This window comes from Silene latifolia, chromosome 9 (genome assembly GCF_048544455.1).
Source record: "Silene latifolia isolate original U9 population chromosome 9, ASM4854445v1, whole genome shotgun sequence".
In the NCBI taxonomy this organism is placed as follows: domain Eukaryota; kingdom Viridiplantae; phylum Streptophyta; class Magnoliopsida; order Caryophyllales; family Caryophyllaceae; genus Silene; species Silene latifolia.
The window spans coordinates 20,426,911-20,449,430 of NC_133534.1; the positions used below are offsets into that span (position 1 = coordinate 20,426,911).

General features: G+C 37.3%; 2 long non-coding RNA genes across 2 annotated transcripts; one reads left to right on the plus strand and one right to left on the minus strand.

Moving 5' to 3' along the window:
• Nucleotides 1-1,195: 1,195 nt before the first annotated feature.
• LOC141602492 (uncharacterized) lies at nt 1,196-5,798 on the minus strand. The gene is made up of 3 exons (XR_012524475.1): nt 5,741-5,798; nt 5,535-5,643; nt 1,196-1,388 (listed from the first exon to the last, which is right to left on the minus strand). It is a non-coding gene; the product is annotated as an uncharacterized LOC141602492 (long non-coding RNA).
• An 11,837-nt stretch (nt 5,799-17,635) lies between these two features.
• On the plus strand, nt 17,636-19,915 carry LOC141602493 (uncharacterized). The gene is made up of 3 exons (XR_012524476.1): nt 17,636-17,746; nt 17,844-17,951; nt 19,733-19,915. It is a non-coding gene; the product is annotated as an uncharacterized LOC141602493 (long non-coding RNA).
• Nucleotides 19,916-22,520: the final 2,605 nt, after the last annotated feature.

Genomic DNA, 22,520 nt, shown 5'->3' on the forward strand with positions numbered 1-22,520 from the left:
AAATATCTCCTTTACAATCCTCGTCATTGAACTTCACTTACTATGTCATCCCCAAGTACCATAGCTTGTCTACTCCATCATCTCACCACTTAATACTTCTAGTCTCCGATACCATAAATTGGAATCACATCCTTGAACTCACGAACTACATCGAACAACTTTCCACCAAAATTCCCAAATTCAGATATGATTAAAAAGGTCAACAAGGGCTACTCTATACTAGATTTGGTCAACTAAAAAGGTTTAACAAACTAACTAATTCCAAAGTACGATACCAAACCATTAAGCAACGTCAATCTCCTATTGTATTCCTTTCAAGGCCTACAAGGATTAGGGCTAACTATCATTCCCTTAATTCTCCAAAATAAATACCGAGACTCTCAAATGAAGTAGCTTAGGTTCCTTTCAACTTATGGGCTAAGGTAGCACCCACGCTCAATCACCTATAACAAACAAGCTCTCAAAAGACATAAATCCCAAGGTATTTCTCAACTCACTAAACTCTCACATTAAGCACAACTAACAAGATTAACCAAAGGATCCCAAGTTATATTCTCCTATACCACTCAAACCTTAACCAATCAATTTATCAACTCGTTCACGCCCTCCAAAGTTACATTCTCTCAAAACCGGGTTCTCTTGCACAAGGGAACTATCCCGTGGAATAAAAGGAAGGTGTCCACATGGACTTTATTATAAGAAGAAAACGAACCTAAAATGAATCGGGAGAAAGAATTGAAAGGTAGTTACCAAGGCGAGAGAAGAGGAATTGGAAAGACGAATAAACAACAAGATTGGAAAACTAAGGTAAGATTGCATTATCTACATCTATTGGAGAGCCATCTTACAAAAGAGAAAATCAATTAGTACCTAACAATTAGCAATCACAAACAGACTACCACATAAAATCCTATATCTACCCATCCTACCCTTCTCTCAAGTTTATTATTTAAAGGTCAAGTGATTTCTAAGTGGGGTGCACAAACGTGCGTCGGGAGCAATAGGCTCTGATACCAACTGTGACAACCTTTAATCTAGCCTTAATTATATACGTAAATTCTACAGAAAAACTGGTAGGATATGTTTGTAAATGGTTCAACTAGTCCAAAAACCTGCAATTTCAAAAAAAATTTCTAACTAAACCATTCACAATCAATCCAACTCAAGAAGAGTGTCATAACCCTGCAACAGCTGATAAACTAACTTACATATATAACTAAAGACGCGGAAATATAAGGATACAAACCAAAAATAGAAAGGGAGACATATGTCCCTTCAAATTATATACAAACCAAAAGTGTAAAAGGTTTACTAATAGAATAGCCAAAACTAGGTCCAAGGTTCCTTGCTCACTAGCCGTCTGTGACCCCCAACAAAGCATCAACAACCTGTCAATCGCATTTTATACAAACACGAAAGCCACAATTCAGTGGAGAGTAACTTCGAGTCCTCCCAGCCACGAATCGTCAAAATTAATGTAACATGTAATGTAACATGTAAACAATTTGATAAACCATTTACTTATCATGTATTCTAACAAATGACCCCTAAACTGACCAAACTAAACTATCATGTGAATCAGATAACAAATAGTAATCCAAACTTTATCAATCGAACCGCTTACATCTCACCTATTACGATTCATAAAATCACCATACAAGAAAGGGCAATATATCAAAGACAGGCATAAGTTCTTAGAACGGTCAATAGTCACTTTGTAACTCGAGTCTATACCACAAGGTAGGGAAGGTAATCGAACCGGTATCTTGGCTCAGCGGTTACTATTAAGAAAACATGGCCAAGAGACAACACAACCCTAGCCTAAAATCTTGAGACCTAGACATGCGGATACACACCACCGCACCCAAGACTCACAACTTTTTTAAAACAAAGTGAAGTGAGTACCCTAAGGACACCACCGAAGGGTTGGCTAGTACTTAAGCTGACCCCATACTATCAAAATAAGTACCTGAGGTCATGCCCCAACTTGGATATAAATCCACTAGTCAGGAACACAAAGGCTATCAAGCAGTGAACATATACTCGTCAAAGACTATAAAGACCTATCTATGATGAAGGCCGAAATACTCACCTAGGACCTAGTCACAGCTAGTCCCAGCTTGAATACTTTAGCCCACACCACACAAGACTCACCACACAAGTCAAGTAAGACACCCACTTAACCATAAGAGGGCAAAAAGTCCTACTTACCAACATAAAATCTAATATTCTATCATGTGAAAGGCTATATACAGCATACAATCCAACAGTTCCTCAATAAGTACTCAATACTAATTTCCAATCCTAACAATTCTAACAATATTTAAGGCTTTAGGGGAAACTAGGGCCATTACTACAAAATAAGAAGCTATTTAAATTCAACTAACTAATTAAGAAGCTATTTAAATTCAACTAACTACACATGTGAAATAGAGATATAATAAATGGCCTAAAACAAGAAAAAGGCCGATTATCTAAATCATTCAACCGAATTTTTACCCGCAACCCCACCTGCGGACAGTACGGGTCAAATTGCGGGTGACCAATCACTCAATTAATCGACATCGCATCGATCACCAAAGGGACTAAGGCTCGGTTTTGCAAGACAATCAACAAAACATTACAATTATCACTATAAAATTCATTTTGAGCCTATTAATTACCATTTCATTTTGTAGATTATCCTAACATGTGATAATTGTCGATATAACATAATTTTTCTACCATTAGCATAACTTTTAGCTACTTTTACGATTCCCTTTAACAAGTTTAACCATGTATACTCATTCTAATTATATCCTTGATGAATCTAAAATGACGGACAAAGCATGGAAAACCGCGAAACAAGCAACGGACCAACCCGGGCAGCCGTGGGCTAGCCGTGGGCCTGCCACGGGCCTGCTGCCCGTCCCCCCTACACCACTTTATTTTTTCCATTTTTGTTTAGTAAGAGACCGTCTGAAAATTAATTAATCGTCCCCAATTCAACTTTGATAATTTAAACTAACAAAAGGTACAATTTAAGCTAACAATTGACATGCATGCAACCATGTAAGGGAGAAGGAAAGGAGAAAAAGGAAGTGCGGGATTTTTAGTCGGGATTTTTACGAGTCGGGTTTGACTTGTTTCAATAATAATTAAATCCGTAAGTCAAACGCAAATTCCGTCAAGTCCAAAGTCTTTAAACACGAGATTACAATAAAATTGAGTATTCATACGACCCATTTCCAAATTCGTTTACCCAACGTTCAAACGAATTGTCATTTTCCCCCCGATATGCCCTTATTTCGAAATAAAAGATTTTACACGGTTTAAACTATTTTTAAACATCTCGAAACTATCAAAATAAATACTTTTCTTCAAAATATAATAAAATTATATTTCTTTAAATTTTTTTTACTTTAAATACTTAATTATCACTTTTATTTGATTAATAAATTATTTCTGAAATATATTAACGGTCCGAAATTTACGGGGCGTTACACGGCAGCAGGCCGGCAGGCCCGTGGCAGGCCCATGGCTAGCCTACGGCTGGCCCGGGTTGGTCCGTGCTTGTTTCGCGGTTTTTCGTACAATATTGGTCATTTCGGGTTAATTAATGTTAGAATTGTATAAGTAACAAATGGGTAGTATTTTGAATTGAAGCATACTAGTAACAAAAATTATGTTAATGGTAAAATTGTACTGATATTAATAGTTATCACATGTTAGGATAGTTTACAAAATGAAATTTTAATTAATAGGCTCAAAATGAATTTTATAGCGATAATTGTAATGTTTTGTTGATTGTCAAAATCGAGCCTTAGTCCCTTTGATCGATGCGATGTCGATTAATTGAGTGATTGGTCACCGCAATTTGACCCGCACTGTCGCATGACCTGGGGTTGCGGGTAAAAATTCGGTTGAATGATTTAGATAATCGGCCTTTTTCTTGTTTTAGGCCATTTATCAAGCTTTAGTTCACATGTATAGCTTATTGAATTTAATAGTGTCTTGTATTGTAGAAATGTCCCTAGTTTCCCCTAAAGCCTTTAATATTGTTAAAATTGATAGAATTGGAAATTTGTATTGAGGATTCTGTTGGTTTATCTGCTGAATAGACATTTATATAGCCTTTCACATGATAGAATGTTAGCATTTAGGTTGGTAAGTAGGACTTTTTGCCCTCTTATGGATAAGTGGGTGTCTTGCTTGACTTGTGTGGTGAGTCTTGTGTGGTGTGGGCTAAAGTATTCAAGCTGGGACTAGCTGAGACTAGGTCCTAGGTGAGTACTTCGGCCTTCATCATAGATAAGTCTTTATAGTCTTTGACGAGTATATGTTCACTGCTTGATAGCCTTTGTGTTCCTGACTAGTGGATGTTTATCAAAGTTGGGGCATGACCTCAGTTACTTATTTTGATAGTAAGTGGCCAGCTTAAGTACTAGCCAACCCTTTGGTGGACTCCTTAGGGTACTCACTTTGTTTTAGAAAAATTGTGGGTCTTGGGTGCGGTGGTGTGTATCCGCATGTCTAGGTCTGCGCAGATTTTAGGCTAGGGTTGTGTTGTCTCTTGGCCATGTTTTATTAATATTAACCGCTGAGCCAAGATACCGGTTCGATTACCTTCCCTACCTCGTGGTATAGACTCGAGTTACAAAGTGACTATTGACGGTGCTAAGAACTTATGCCTGTCTTTGATATATTGCCCTTTCTTGTATGGTGATTTTATGAACTGTAATAGGTGAGATGTAAGCGGTTCTGATTGATAAAGTTTGGATTACTATTTGAATTATATGATTCACATGATAGTTTAGTTTGGTCAGTTTAGGGGTCATAGGTTAGATTACATGATAATTACATTGGTTATCATATTGTTTACATGTTTTACTACATGATACATTAATTTTGACGATTCGTGGCTGGGAGGACTCGAAGTTACCCCCCACTGAATTGTGGCTTTCGTGTTTGTATAAAATGCGATTGACAGGTTGTTGATGCTTAGTTGGGGTCACAGACGAGCTAGTGAGCAAGGAACCTTGGACCTAGTTTGGCTTTCTTTTGTAGAAACCTTTTATCTTTTGGTTATGTATATAACCTTTTAACTTTTGGTTTTGTATATAATTTGAAGGGACATATGTCTGCCTTTTCCATTTTGAGTTGTATCATTATGTATTTTCTTACCTTTAGCGGTATTAAGTAAATTAGATTGTAGCAATTGCAGGTTTTGGCACCCGTCTATTGGGAATGTTGGAGATGTTGTGATTGGTTTAGAAAAATATTTGAAATTACAGGTTTTTGGTTAGTTGAACCAATTACAAACATATCCTACCAGTTTTTCTGTAAAATTTACGCATTTAAGTAATTAGATAACGCTAGTTTTTTTTAAGGGTGTCACAGTTGCTTTGTTAATTTAAACTAACAAAAATTTATGGATTAAACATGCATGCAACAATTTAATCATATGAAAATTACTACTTAACCAAAAATCACCAAACATAACAAAAACAACAAAGCATGTGACGATCTTTCGTCGAGTAACTCGAATATGTTACCTTAAGCTAGAAAAAGAGCAATTAGCACCTCAAAACCCAAACCCTAACGACAACTAGCCGCTATCCTCTACAATATACGAGTCCCCGAACTCGTCCTCCAATTCTTCACCTAAATAAACAATTAAAACACAAAGATAAGTATATAAACCGAAATTTCCAAAAATTGGTCTTAAAAAAACTTCAAGAAAACTGAAATTAAATTATACCAAGTTGTAGATCGCGACGAGAGGATTCCGGAAAGGTAAATTTCGTGAAAACCCGATAAGAAACGAGGGAGATGTGACGGTTTTTAGCTTGAATTTGATAAAATGGTGTTTTTGGTTGAGTTTGAATGTTGATGAACAAAGAAAAACCAGAAAAATGAAGAAAGGAAGGGGTGGTGCGCGTGAAAGGGAGAAAGGAAAGGAGGAGTGCGGGTTTGAGTCGGGATTTTTCGAGTCGGTTTTAACTCGTTTCGATAATAATTAAAACCGTAAGTCAAATGCAAATTCCGTCAAGACCAAAGTTTTTAAACACGAGATTACAAGAAAATTGAATACTCATACGACCCATTTCCAGATTCGTTTACCCAACGTTCAAAAGAATTGTCATTTTCCCCCGATACGCCCTTATTTCGAAATAAAAAGTTTTACACGGTTTAAACTATTTTTAAACATCTCGAAACTATCAAAATAAATACTTTACCTCAAAATATAATAAAATTATATTTCTTTGAATTATTTTTACTTTAAATACATTATTATCAAATTTTATTTGATTACTAAATTATTTCCGAAATATATTAATGACCCGAAATTACGGGGCGTTACATAATGTGATTAAATGCCACATAGTAAATATCTAACATGCTTCTTATTCAAACAACATTTCTATATACTTCACCAACCTTTCATTCACAAACTCAACTTTTTACTCCAACATCCAACAGTTTACAACATCCTTCGTCACAATCACATACAAACTAACAAGCATCACATACGACCTTGACATACACCCCCTGTGACCGGTTCAAAATTGTAGGGCGAGTTCGCGACTTTAGGACGTCTCCCAAGCCTTTGCATTAGCTCCTACAACCTTTACCCCGGGTTCATTTTAATTGACTCCATATATTCATTAGGTTCATTGGTTACAGGTTTCAGGATCGTCGCTCTGATACCATTTGTAACACCCCCATACTCCAAGTGCCTTACCAGGACCACTCAGGTAAAAGGATGCTACCATTTCGGTTACCCGAGGCAATGATAGTCAAATAGACAATAACGAAACGTACTTTAAAAGTATAACTTTAGTGAAAGATTACAATCCAAAACCAAAACCAAAATACAAATACAAGTTCTCAAACCAACTGTCTAATCAGCTAACTGAACAGTTTATTAAACTACTAAGCTATAACGGAAGACTTCTATCATCAGACAGTGGCACATCCCAGCTATACCAGTAACTCGACTCATACCTGCTCAATAACTGCTCACCATCCCCAAATGGATCACCACAGTTTTTAAAACATTTAAACGGGGTCAGTAATAATCACACAATATATATAAACCAACAATACAGTAATCAGGCAGCTCATACAGTCACACACACAATCACACCACTCCCATCAATCTCCGTCACCGACTGTCCACTAGACCAGCCCTGCCAGTGGGGGACCGCAACCATTCCCACCTAAGCCCCGCTCATCATACCGAGCGATAACCCTGTCCCATTAATGTGCACATCCCCTTCCCTGGCGGGTTTCACGAAGGGCAAAACTAGGGCATGAAGCCACTTCCGCAAGTGACTCCACTCAGCCGAGAACGCATCTCGAGAACCAGAGACAAACAATCACAACCAACAACCGTCACAATACAATTATGATAATATTCAACAACCACAACACATCAACAATACATTATGGGACTAATACTGAGTAGGGAAACCCTACCTGGAAAGCACACACAATCAGACGGTCTCACAGCTGATATCAAAAAGCTTCCTCTACGAATCCTCCTCCTAACATACAAACATATAATCACTACCAATCACAGAATACAACAAAACCCCCAAATCCCAATACTAGGGTTTAACCAACTTTAATGAAATACTATAAAAACGGTACGTAGATCTTACCCTCGACGCAAGGATCACAACGGTATAAAGAAAGGTGAAATCCGACCTTCCAAACTCCGGGATTTGCCAACAATGCGATTGAAGCGAAGAACGTACTTTGTTTTCTCTTTTTGACAGTAATTAGGTTTTGAAAAGTGTTTAAAGAACAATGACGGAAATTATTATATACTTAATCGCATTATTAACAAAACCCGAGAAATCATCCCTCGTAAACCGGCTACTTGATCGAGTCGCTGAGGTACTCGATCGAGTGCCCCCTTACTCGATCGAGTATCTACGTTACTCGATCGAGTACCCAACAGGTCAGAAACTATTTTAAACTGCAACTCACCCTTACTCGACAGAGTAAGGCCTACTCGATAGAGTACCGAGAGACTCATAAAACCGTAGTATTACAGGTAGAGTCAGGCTTGATAATAACCTGCGCTTAGACTGTGGTTATTGATTAAGTACTTGTTTGTAGAGTCTAAACTTTCCTGTGCTGAGTCTGTGGTTTGTTTGGCTTTGCTGTTTGCTTCAGTTGAGTTTTTCCTGTGTTAATCTATGAAAATTCTTGGCTTAAGTCCTCCCAAATTATTAACTTAACTCCCTGTGAGTATTCTGTGGGTTTCCAGTTGATAATTATATCCAAAGATCCTTTCTTTTCAATCACTCTTTCATAACTGCTTCATTCACAGTCAGTGGTGTCTGTCAGTCAGTTTAGTTGAGTCTTAAAAATACTTTGAGTCCCTTAAAAATCCTGGAATTTTGCTCAGATTTAGGTCTTATATTAAAGTTAATTACTTCCAAGTTTCATGATTTTTGAAGGTCATTTGATAATTTTAATAAATAGCACAAGTTTATTGCATTCCTAAGAAACTGTCTTTCGTTTGCTGGTTTGTTTGCTGTATTTGTCTAAACCCTTAGGCATTACACTGCAAAGTGGTAATCAGAGCAAGGTTATAACACAATTCCATCTTGTGTTAGTTTTGGGAGAGGACAGTGAGCTCATTTTTACCCTAACTACAACAAAAACACAAAAAATAACCCAATAAGTGAAGAGAGAATTACTGGCATTGAAACCAGAGTGGAACAGATAGCAGGAATAATTAATGACTTGGTAAATGTTGTCAACACTCTTGTAGAAGGGATTCCTAACCATGATCCAAGGAGACCACCCCCTAGAGGCAAAGGCAGGGTTAGGGGCTTTGTTGGAGCAGGAAGAGGATAGCAGTACTACCAAGAACAAGAGGAAGATATCTCAGATACTAATGAATCTATGGCAGAGGGCATCTACATGGAAAGAGACAAAGATATAAAGGTAGAAATTCCTGATTTCCATGGTAGTTTAAACCCTGAAAATTTATTAGACTGGATTAGAGTTGTTGAGAGAGTCTTTGAGTTTAAAGGATATACTGACAGGAAAGCTTTCAAAGTTTATATCCTTAAATTCAAAGGCTATGCCTCACTTTGGTATGAAACCCTGAAAAAACAGAGAATTAGGGAAGGCAAGGAACCCATTAAATCTTGGCTAAAACTTAAGAAGAAGTTGAAAGATAAGTTTATAGCTAAGGACTACACACAGGACATGTTTATTAAGTTAACCCAACTAAAGCAAGACCAACAATCTGTTGAGTCTTACCTTAGGAGCTTTGAACAACTTACCATGCAATGTGAAATTACTGAAAAACCTGAGCAGAAGATTGCTAGGTTTGTTGAGGGCTTAGATCCTAAGATTGCCTTGAGGCTTAGAATGCAGCAGGTTTGGTCCTTTGATGAGGAGTCAACCTGGAATTGAGAATTGAAAAGATGGGAAAGGCTAAGGTTACTAATTCCAAACCCATTACCAGGCCTACTTTCAAACCTTTTTCTGGGGTTAGGATTGGAGAGAACCCAAAACCTGCAACTCAACCAACACCAGACAAAGGGAAGGGTCTTATGAATCCTAAAACCAACCCAGCTATGACTGATGGGAAGATTAAATGCTTCCAGTGCCAAGGGTATGACCATTTTAGAAAGGACTGTCCTTCTAAGAGAACCCTGACAGCAATGGAGGTAGAACAGTGGGATAGGGAAGGTTTGGTTCAATATGAAGAAGATGAGCCCCTGATATTATAAGAAAAGGAGACCGAGGAGGAACCAGAACAGGAGCAAGTTGTGGCCCACCCTGACACAGGTCACATTTTGGTCTTATGGAGGGTTATGCACTCCCAACACACACCTTTGGAAACTGATCAAAGGTCCTTGATATTCAGAACTAGGTGCACAGTTCAATGGAGGGTTTGTAACCTAATCATAGATGGGGGAAGCTGCACAAATGTGGCATCAAATGCCATGGTTAACAAGCTCAACTTGACAACTAAAGAGCACCCAAACCCCTACAAGTTGAGATGGTTGAACAAGGGAGCAGAAGTAAGGGTGGACAAGCAATGTTTGGTTCCATTTTCTATTGGGAAGGTATATAACGATGAAGTCTTGTGTGACATTGTCCCAATGGATGCATGCCCCTTACTCTTGGGAAGGCCATGGGAGTATGATAGGAATACCACTCACCATGGGAAGGACAACGTCTATAGTTTCAGACATGAAGGCAAGAAGGTCACCCTGACCCCATTGCCACCTAATCAGAGGAACTATGGGATTCCAAGTATACTAGAGGAGACCAATGGTGTGCTATTTCTTTCTGAAGCTACCATGATCAAGGAAATAAAGCAAGACCAGCATGTCTGGGTGCTATTATCCAAGGAAGTGGGTAAGGAAGGGGACTCTGAGATACCTGCTGAAGTCAAACCATTAATTCAGAGGTATAAGGAGGTGTTCCCAAGGGAGCTACCTAGTGGATTGCCACCATTGAGAGGCATTGAGCACCACATTGACCTTGTTCCAGGCTCAGTGCTTCCTAATAGACCAGCTTATAGATGTGACCCAACTGCTACCAAAGAATTACAGAGTCAAATTGAGGAGCTTATAAGCAAAGGGTTTGTCAGGGAATCTCTCAGTCCTTGTGCAGTCCCTGCTCTACTTGTGCCAAAGAAAGATGGGATATGGAGAATGTGTACTGACAGCAGGGCCATCAACAACATCACTGTCAAGTACAGGTTCCCAATCCCAAGGTTGGATGACTTGCTAGATGAGCTCAGTGGTGCCATGGTCTTTTCTAAGATTGACCTCAGGCAAGGGTACCATCAAGTCAGGATAAGAGAAGGAGATGAATGGAAGACTGCCTTCAAAACTAAACATGGACTGTATGAATGGCTTGTGATGCCATTTGGTCTTTCTAATGCACCAAGCACCTTTATGAGACTAATGTCTGAGGTGCTAAGGCCATATTTAGGCAAATTTGCAGTGGTCTACTTTGATGACATCTTGGTTTACAGCAGCAACAAAAATGAACACCTGGAACATCTTGAAGCTGTGTTCAGGATCCTTAGGGAACAAAAACTGTTTGGCAAGCTGGAAAATGCACTTTTATGGTTGAAGAAGTAGCATTCCTAGGGTATATTGTCTCTGGGAGGGGAATTACAGTTGATCAGGAAAACGTTGCAGCCATTCAATCATGGCCAACACCTAAGACAGTCAGTGAGGTCAGGGGGTTCATGGGTTGGCCTCATTTTATAGGAGATTTATCAAGAACTTCAGTTCAGTTGTTACTCCAATTACTGAGTGTATGAAGAAGGGAGAGTTCCAATGGACTGAGAGTGCCCAGCAGTTCTTTGAGAAGATTAAGAAATTGATGTATGAGACTCCTATCCTGAAATTGCCAGACATTGATCAACTTTTTGAAGTGGAGTGTGATGCCAGTGGTGTAGGCATTGGTGCAGTCCTGATCCAAGCTCAGAAACATGTAGCTTATTTCAGTTAGAATTGAGTGGGGCTAAATTGAAATATTCTACCTATGACAAAGAATTTTATGCAATTATCAGGGCAGTCATGCATTGGAGTCATTATTTGAAACCAAAACCATTTGTGTTGCATTCTGACCATGAAGCTTTGAAGTATATAAATGGCCAACACAAATTGAGTCATAGGCATGCCAAGTGGGTGGAGTATCTATAATCCTTTACATTTTCCAGCAAGTATAATGAAGGGAAACAAAATGTAGTGGCAGATGCTCTATCAAGGAGGCACTCCTTGCTGTCAACTATGGAGAATAAGGTTCTTGGTTTTGAGTTCATGAAAGAAATGTACAAGGAGTACCCTGACTTCTCTGAAGAGTGGATCACACAAGTGGAGGGGCATAGGGTTCCAAGGAACAAATATCTTCTACAAAATGGGTTTCTATTCCAAGAAAACAAACTCTGTGTGCCAAGAGGTTCCTACAGGGATCTCCTGATCAAGGAAGTCCACTCAGGAGGCTTGGGAGGACATTTTGGTGTTCAAAAGACACTGGACATACTGCAGGAACAATTCTGTTGGCCAAAAATGATGGGAGATGTCCAAAATGTCCTCATGAGATGCTCAGCATGTCAAATGGCTAAGAGTTCTTTCCAAACAGATCCATACACTCCATTACTAGTACCAAGTAAGACATGGGAGGATGTGAGCATGGATTTTGTTGTTGCATTGCCAAGGACACAAAGGAGAAAGGATTCAGTCATGGTTGTTGTTGACAGGTTCAGTAAAATGGCCCATTTTATAGCTTGCAAGAAAACAGAAGATGCTGCAAGTGTTGCTGAACTATATTTAAAGGAAATTGTGAGGCTTCATGGAGTTCCAAAGACAATTGTTTCAGATAGAGATACAAAGTTCATGAGTTACTTTTGGAAGACTCTATAGAAGCTGCTCAAAACCAAACTGTTGTTCAGCACATCTCACCACCCTCAAACAGACGGCCAAACTGAGGTCACCAACAAAACATTGGGTAGGATTCTGAGATGTCTTGTCAACAAGAGTCTAAAAGATTGGGACATCAAGTTAGCAGCAGCAGAATTTGCTTTCAATAGATCACCATCAACTGCTACTGGTCACAGTCCTTTTGAGGTTGTTTATGGGGTTAATCCTCTAATGCCTATAGACTTGACCTCTGTGCCAAGAAATGAAATGAATTTTGATGCTAAGGTCAAGGCAGAACAGCTACTGAAGCTCCATGAAACTGTGAAAGGGAAATTGAGAAAGCCAATGAGAAATACACGAGACAGTCCAAGGTGCAACAAAAGAAGAAAGAATTTGTTCCAGGGGATCTGGTCTGGGTTCACTTAAGAAAAGAGAGTTTTCCAGCAAGAAGAAAGAACAAGTTAATGCCAAGAGCTGATGGCCCCTTTGAAATTGTTGAGAAAATTGGTCCTAATGCCTACAAAGTGGATCTGCCAAGAGAGTATGAGGTCCATGGTACTTTCTGTTGGAGTTAGTGTCCTCCACAATAGTGCGTTAACATAATAAATCTCATTAATAGAATATCATCAGATATTTAATTATTTGATCCTCGTCAGTTGATTAACGTAAATCGATAACGGTTGGCTGACTAGAGTTTGACGTTATTGTCGTGAGACGGCGGTGATCAACTGACCCCGTTCGGTCACACCTAAAGGAACGAACCCCAATTGATAACTAATTAATTGTATGAGATACAATTCATTTAGTCCCTTGATTTTTAGATTAAGAGGTTAGTCGATTATTATTAGAGAGATTTCGAGTTGCGAACTCGAGGAGCGACAGTTATTATTTAATTATGCGATAATTAAATAATAAGTTTTGGGAAACGGGTTTTAGTTAATTAACTGTTAATTTACTAAAATTGTACTAATTGATTAATGTGATTAATATTAGTACGTAAATAATATGTGTAGTGGTACACATATATTTACGGAGTGAATTGGACGAATTTATTGTGGAAGCATTTAAACATGATACGATGTTTAAAATGAAAATTACACGGATTTGTGCGACAAATGTAAAAACCAACATGGACCCGTATATGGTCATGTGGACCGTGTAAAATAAGTGTAATGGATAATTACTCACATAATCATTTTACTTTATTTTGTATACTACCATAATATATGTCTTATACTACATTTTGCATGTGATGTAAGATAAAAATGTAAAACAAAAATTGTCCACTTGATGCATCTCCACCCGCCACTTCCCTTCCTTTTACACTCCATCTTTTGTTCTTTTATTCACTCAACCTCACTACTTCACTAAACAACTTTTGCATGTGAATAAAAACATCCTACATCTCTCTAAAATATTTATCCTTACTACTAAACTTGTTAGTAAGAACACAAGTATACATTACTAAGATAAGTTAGTAATATTACTAATATTATGATCAAGGGTTCATATTAATAAGTTACTAGTTCATACTTATTAATATTGTTGGGTAGTTCTTGGGTGCTACTTGGAGGAGACTTTCTAGTTGAAGGATTTTCAAGGAGGATCATCCACATTATTTTAGCTCAAGAACAAATTAGTAAGGAGAACTAATTTGTGCCCATTTTACCTTATATTCAATGTAACGAAATTATTTTTCCTTATACTTTGTTTGTATGCTTTCATATTAGCATGCATGTTACATAGATCACATAAACAACAATTTATGAGATAAATTTATTTTATTAGAGAGTCTAATATGGATCAATAATCTTTCAAGTGGTATCAGAGCTAAGGCTTGTAATTTGCATGTTGATTTTAAGCATTTTAATGAATTATGAGATAATTAGTAAAAACTCAAAAATTGTGTTAGAATAGGTTTTAGCACGAAATTTTTGGGACATGCATACCTACTGATCTCAAAAGGTTTGTGGAATTTTTTGGTGATTTATGAAGTAATTTTGCTAATTTTAATGATTTTTGGTAGAAAACCGAGTCAAAATGTCGCATTTTAGTGAAAAATTGACTAAAATTAGTTAAATGTTGATTCGGTGCATGACTTTTTTTTTTATGGTAATTCATACATGTTTTCTACTGATTGTATGCAAAAATTTGAAGGTTGGTTCGGATTTTTACATGTTTATTGATTTTTGAGTAAAAAGTCGATAAAAGTCCTATTAATTAATCATAATTTCTAAATTTTTGATTCTGCCCATGATAAATTTATGTACATTTAAGAATATTATTTAAATGTCAAAAGTGACTTTGCATGTGTGTTTTCACTTTGTTTTGATGTTTATTGGTTTTAGTGGTTAAAAACCGATAAATATCGATCTTTTTCTTCACAAAATTTATCCGGAATTTTTGGGCAATTTTTCTGACATTTTGGTGTTCTTGGGAGTGGTCCAGAATACTAAAAATTTTTGTTTCAATTTTTGGGTAATTTTTCAATGATTTTGGATGTTTACTTAAATATTATGATTTTACCGATTAAATTAGCAAAATATCACCAAATCAAACTAATTATTTATCATAAAATTAGTGAGGACTAATTTTGAGGTTCAAAACAGTTTGGAATTAGTTTGGACTTAAATGAGATTTAAGAGTTAATTATTGATTTTTACATGTTAAAAATCGATTAAATCCACAAAAACCGAGATGGATACCAATAAATGATAGGTAGGGCGATTTTGGCATCATATTTACAGCATTTTAAGCATATTTATTTAAGTGGAATGAATGATTGTCATTTATTTAAAGTATTTATCTTTTGTACCTAGTATGGCCTAGTTATTTTTAATCGTTATTACCCGAAATGAATGGGAATATCTATTTGTTTGTAATTAAATACGATCTCGTATCGTCGGTTTGTAATTAATTAATAGTTTTATTTATTTTATTAATTAATGTATAATAGGAATAGCTATGTAATTCATTTGTAATAGTTATTTTACCGGCGTTTCCAAAAGACGGATTACAACGAGACGGAGTATATTTTTGGAAGGTGTTCCAAATCCCACAAGGAAGAGCCATTTATGGAATGAAGAGGCAAGGGACCAAGGAGTTGGTTTCCGAAATGTAATAGACTAGTTTTTATTAACTAGGAGGCCATACTAGGATTTATTCATATGCTTACATGTTTGCTTGTTTTATTTTCGCGCATGCCATAATCGCCATTCACATGCATTTTATTTTTCGCGGTTGTCAATTCACGTCATTTACATTCACCGAATTAATTCACTTATAAGGAATTTATGACTAAATTGACAAGATCTCTCACATAACTAAAATTGAGATTAGCCTTACCAATTAGTAACACCTATGAATCTCTTGTTCATTAGAGCCACGCTCGCCCAAGCGGGGTGTTCTCTTTTTACCTTGGGTAAGTAGAGTGGTAAGCGGTTATCACACGCCAAAATTGGTTGGACTCAACGGGATATAAGACGGTCTTGTGTTCCGGGGCTAGTAGATGAATTTGAGGAAATTTGTCGACCAAGAGTTCTAGAGGTAGAATTAGTCAACGTGACTTACCGAATTTACGCAATTATGGGATGTTTCGCCCAAGCGATGCTCATTTTTGTTTAATATTTGGGTCTTGGAATCATTTATATTATTTAGTGGGAGGTCATTATATAAATGCTAAAACTTGCTAAACATGTTTTTACAAGTAATTTTTAAAAACAATGAATGTTAATTTTTCCTTTTTGTTGTAGCATTTTAATTCGCAATGGCAACTTCATCAACTCCATCGACTACTTCATTAGGCAAAGATTCATGGCTAAGGTCCGTAATGGACAAATGTATTTTAAAAGATGACGGTAGTAACTTTATTGAACGGGAATCCAACATCAAAAGTGTCGCGTTGTCCGACAATGTGCTCACTTACTTGACCGATGCTCCTCCTATCGAGCCCGGTGCAAGAGCTTCATCGGCGGTGCGGACCGCCTATGATGACTATGTGAGGATGTTGAATGATATCAAGAATGTGTTGATATGGTCAATATCGCCAAAGCTCAAGCTTTCATGCATTTCTTTAAATGCTTACGAGATATTCACTCGTATGATCACTATGTTTTCACAAACACCTAAAGTCCGTCAATACGATGCGGCGGCACGCTTCTTTGAAGCTAAGCTTGAGAGGGGCCAAAAGGTTGGTCCCCATGTCCTTAAAATGGTCGAATATGTTGAGTGTTGACATCCTAGAGCGTCTAGGGTGTAAGATTCCTAAAACTCTTGTGGTGGATCGTATCCTTCACTCACTCCCCACCAAGTTTGCCCACTTTAGGGTAAACTACAACATGAATGACATGGATAAGAGTTACCATGAAATTCATGCACTCCTCACCCAAGCGGAGAGGGATATGGAGGCTAGTGGGAGTGAAAAGGGAGATGTTTTAACCATGAAGTTAAAGAACATGTCTCTTGGAGTCAAGAAAGGAAAGGGAAAAGAAAAGTCCCAATTCAAGAAATCGTCAAAGAAAATTGACAAGGGAAAGGGGAAGGCCGTTGTGAATGGCAATCCCAAGGCAAAAAGTGTCAAACTCTCCGAGGCCGAATGTTTCCATTGTAATGGGAAGGGGCATTATAGGAGGAGTTGTCCCAAATACTTGGAGGATCTCAAGGAAGGGCGTGTGACGCCTATTGGTATGATTTCCTCTCTCTATGTGATAGACGTTAATTATGTAACGCCCCGTAAATTTCGGACCGTTAATAGGTTTCGAAAATAATTAATTAATCAAGTAAAATTTGACAATAATGTATTTAAAGTAAAAATAATTCAAAGAAATATAATTTTATTATATTTTGAAGAAAAGTATTTATTTTGATAGTTTGGAAATGTTTAAAAATAGTTTAAACCGTGTAAAATCTTTTATTTCGAAATAAGGGCGTATCGGGGGGAAATGACGATTCGTTTGAACGTTGGGTAAACGAATTTGGAAATGGGTCGAATGAATACTCAATTTTATTGTAATCTCGTTTTTAAAGACTTTGGACTTGACGGAATTTGCATTTGACTTACGGATTTAATTATTTTTGAAACGAGTCAAAACCGACTCGTTAAAAATCCCGACTAAAAATTCCGCACGTACTTTTTCCTCCTTTCTTTTCCTCTTACACGGCACACCCCCTTCCTTTTCTTTCTTTTTTTTTCTGATTTTGTTCCATCATCATCATCAACATCTCACAAATTCAACCCAAAACACCATTTATATAAAATCAAGCTCAAAATCGCCATAAAATCTTCGTTTCTTGTCCGTTTTTCGCATAATTTACCTTTCTGGAATCCCCTCGCCGCGATCTACGACTTAGTATGTTCTAATTTCAATTTTCATTAAGTTATTTTAAGACCAAATTTCGGTTGAATCGGTTTTGGTGCTTATTTATTGTGTTTAATTGTTTATTTAGGTGAAGGTTTGGAAGACGAGTTCGGGGACTCGTATATTGTAGAGGATAGCGGTTAGTTGTGGTTAGGGTTTCGGTTTTGAAGACTAATTGCTCATTTTCTAGCTTAAGGTAACATATTTCGAGTTACTCGACGAAAGATCGTCACATGTTTTTGATTTTTGTATATTTGGTGAATTTTTGTTTGGGTAGTAATTTTCACATGTTAAACTTAGTTGCATGCAAGCTTAATTTGTGCCTTTTGGTAGTTTAAATTATCAAAATTGAATTGGGGACGATTAATTAATTTTCAGACGGTCTTATAATGTATAAAAATGAAAAAAAAAAAGAAGAAATGGTGCGGCAGCGGGCCCGGCAGCAGCCGGCAGGCCCACGGCAGCCTCGGCCGGTCTTGGGGTTGGCCCGGGTCGGTCCGTTGCTTGTTTCGCGGTTTTCCATGCTTTGTCCGTCATTTTAGGTTCATCATGGATATAATTAGAATAGTATAAGTAACAAAAAGAGTAGTAAGTTGAATTGAAATATACTAGTAACAAAAATTATGTTAATGGAAAAATTGTGCTTATATTAATAGTTATCACAAGTTAGGGTAGTTTACAAAAGGAAATTTGTAATTAATAGGCTCAAAATGAATTTTATAGCTATAATTGTAATGTTTTGTTGATTGTGCCGAAAACTGAGCCTTAGTCCCTTTGACTGATGCGATGTCGATTAATTGAGTGATTGGTCACCGCAATTTGACCCGCACTGTCGCAGGTGGGGTTGCGGGTAAAAATTCGGTTGAATGAATTAGATAATCGGCCTTTTTCTTGTTTTAGGCCATTTATTATATCTCTATTTCACATGTGTAGTTAGTTGAATTTAAATAGCTTCTTATTTAGTTAGTTGAATTTAAATAGCTTCTTATTTTGTAGTAATGGCCCTAGATTCCCCTAAAGCCTTTAATATTGTTAAAATTGCTAGAATTGAAAGTTAGTATTGAATTCTTATTGAGGAACTGTTGGGATTGTATCTTTGTAAATAGACATTTATATAGCTTTCACATGATAGAATGTTAGAATTTATGTTGGTAAGTAGGACTTTTTGCCCTCTTAAGGTTAAGTGGGTGTCTTACTTGACTTATGTGGTGAGTCTTGGGTGGTGTGGGCTAAAATATTCAAGTGGGACTAGCGTGACTAGGTCCTAGATGAGTATTTCGGCCTTCATCATAGATAGGTCTTTATAGTCTTTGACGAGTATATGTTCACTGCTTGATAGCCTTTGTGTTCCTGACTAGTGGATGTTTATCCAAGTTGGGGCATGACCTCAGGTACTTATTTTGATAGTATGGGGTCAGCTTAAGTACTAGCCGACCCTTCGGTGGTGTCCTTAGGGTACTCACTTCACTTTGTTTTAAAAAAAGTTGTGAGTCTTGGGTGCGGTGGTGTGTATCCGCATGTCTAGGTCTGCGCAGATTTTAGGCTAGGGTTGTGTTGTCTCTTGGCCATGTTTTCTTAATAGTAACCGCTGAGCCAAGATACCGGTTCGATTACCTTCCCTACCTCGTGGTATAGACTTGAGTTACAAAGTGACTATTGACGGTGCTAAGAACTTATGCCTGTCTTTGATATATTGCCCTTTCTTGTTTGATGATTCTATGAATCATAGAAGGTGAGATGCAAGCCGGCTATGGTTGATAGAGTTTGGATTACAATTTGTTATATGATTCACATGATAGTTTAGTTTGGTCAGTTTAGGGGTCATATGTTAGGATGCTTGGAAATTAGATGAATTATCATATTGTTTACATGTTTTACTACATGTTACATTAATTATGACGATTCGTGGCTGGGAGGACTCGAAGTTACTCCCCACTGAATTGTGGCTTTCGTGTTTGTATAAAATGCGATTGACAGGTTGTTGATGCTTAGTTGGGGTCACAGACGGCTAGTGAGCAAGGAACCTTGGACCTAGTTTTGGCTATTCTATTAGTAAACCCTTTACACTTTTGATTTGTATATAATTTGAAGGGACATATGTCTCCCTTTTCTATTTTGGGTTTGTATCACTATATTTCCGCATCTTAAGTTATGTATGTAAATTAGTTTATCAGTTGTTGCAGGGTATTTGACACTCTTCTTGAGTTGGGATTGGTTGTGAATGGTTTAGTTAGAAAATTTTTTGAAATTGCAGGTTTTTGGACTAGTTGAACCATTTACAAACATATCCTACCAGTTTTTCTGTAGAATTTACGTATATAATTAAGGCTAGATTTAAGGGTGTCACAGTTGGTATCAGAGCCTATTGCTCCCGACGTACGTTTGTGCACCCCACTTAGAATCACTTGACCTTTAAATAATAAACTTGAGAGAAGGGTAGGATGGGTAGAATTAGGATTTTATGTGGTAGTCTGTTTGTGATTGCTAATTGTTAGGTTTGTTGGTTGTTAGTTATTAGTTTTGGTGCCGCTAAAGGTTGGTTATGCCAAATGTAGAATGCTTACACTTTCTTGATATTTCTTTTCGTATTCAGTGTATCTTACCTTAATCTTCCATTTTCGTTGGTCATTCGTCTTTCAAATTCCTCTTATTTCGCCTTGGTAACTACCTTTCAATTCTTTCTCCCGATTCATTTTAGGTTCGTTTTCTTCTTATAATAAAGTCCATGTGGACACCTTCCTTTTATTCCGCAGGATAGTTCCCTCGTTCAAGAGAACCAGTTTGAGAGAATGTATCATTGGAGGGCGTGAACGAGTGGAGAAATTGATTGTTTAAGGTTTGAGTTGTATAGGAGAATATAATTTGGGATCCTTCGGTTAGTCTTGTTAGTTGTGCTTGATATGAGAATTTAGTGAATTGAGAAATACCTTGGGATTTATGTCTATAGAGAGCTTGTTTGTTATAGATGATTAAGCATGGGTACTACCTTAGCACGTAGGATGGAATGAACCTAAGCTACTTCATTTGAGAGTCTCGATATTTCTTGTGGAGAATTAAAGGTATGATAGTTAGCCCTAATCCTTGTGGGCCTTGAAAAGAATACAATAGGACATTGATGTTGATTAATGGATTGGTATTGTACTTTGGAATTAGTTAGTTTGTTAAACCTTTTGAGTTGACCAAATCTAGTATAGAGTAGCCCTTGTTGACCTTTTTAATCATATCTGAATTTGGGAATTTTGGTGGAAAGTTGTTCGATGTAGTTCATGAGTTCAAGGATGTGATTCCAATTTATGGTATCGGAAACTAGAAGTATTAAGTGGTGAGATGATGGAGTAAACAAGCCAGGGTACTTGGAGATGACATAGTAAGTGAAGTTCAATGACGAGAATTGTAAAGGAGATACTTTGGGACATGGATGGTAACCAATGAATTTGTGTGGTGAATTGATTTTGGCTCTTAGAATCAATTGAGTTGAGGAATACTTACCATTGTGGAATCCTTGTTAGTCCTACGATGTAGTAGACATTTAGGGCTTTGTTGAGCACCTTAGTGAAGTAACCTTATCATATCAATCATAAGCTTTGATGAGTGTTTAGTAAGCGGTAACCCTTTCATTGTGCCGCTTCTATTCTCCGTTCCTTCTCTTTAACGATCGTTGAACCTTGTCTTTATGCTAAATTTTACGTATCTTCTTCTTTCCCGAGATATCTTCTTAACTCGAATACCTCTTATTTTTGTCAACCGTTATCTTTACGGTCTGACTTCTTAGTTTCCTAACTTGTCAGATGCATGCACCCTTCAGAAATGTTTTACTGTTTCTCTATTCCGTTATCACTCCTTACCTCCTTAGTATAGTTGGTACCCTGTTGACCATGTTTACAGAGTTTGTAAGATGTGATTTGAGGATATAGGTTTGACTAAGTAGCCGAGTTTGGGTTGGGCTTCCATAATCATTTTGGATATGAGGGTTTGATAGTGTATATGTTATCATGTGGGAAATGTTAAATGTGGGATTATTTGTTGGTTTTAGAGGGTGATATTGATTACTACTTGAAGTATGTTGTGAGAGTGAGAGTAAGCTACATTGTTGGGAAGTCTTAGCACTTGTTTTGGTAACTAGAAATGGTAATGGTATGGATGACACCAATTATTAGGCTAAGGAACCTAATTTCAATTTATGGTTTTAGAAACTCTGAGGTGATAAAGTGTTGTTACAATTATGACCTTGTACCTTGAGAATTTGATGGTAAGTAAGTTTAGGATATCAAATTTGAAAGAATACTCCTTGGGGATGTTGATGACCAGAATGGTTTGGTGATGTGATTTGGCATTCTAGTTGACTCTTGAGAGTTCTTGAGTTTAGAGAGACTTAGTGTTGAGAAGAATTTGTTAATCATATAGTTTTATAGACCTTGAGGTCGCATTGAGTGCTTGAGATGATGAGACAATGTTGGAGCTGGGTGTAGTTCTGCTTTTGAGAATCCTTAATAAGTAAAAGGATAGAGAAACTTGAGATCTTATTGATTTTTCATAATTTGAGGTTGGTATGTTACTACCTTGTTTTGAAATGAGAAACTTGTGGAATATTTGAGGAACCTTCTCTTGGAGTTTAGAGCATGGTATTGGGACTCTTGATTGAAGGTTTACTTTTTGAGGAACCCATAGTTGACACTAGTGGGATACAAATACAGCTCTGTTGGAAGTCTTGACCTTAGGCTTGTGAAAGTCGTTTCGGGATGTTTGAGAATTTGGAGCGTTGAGA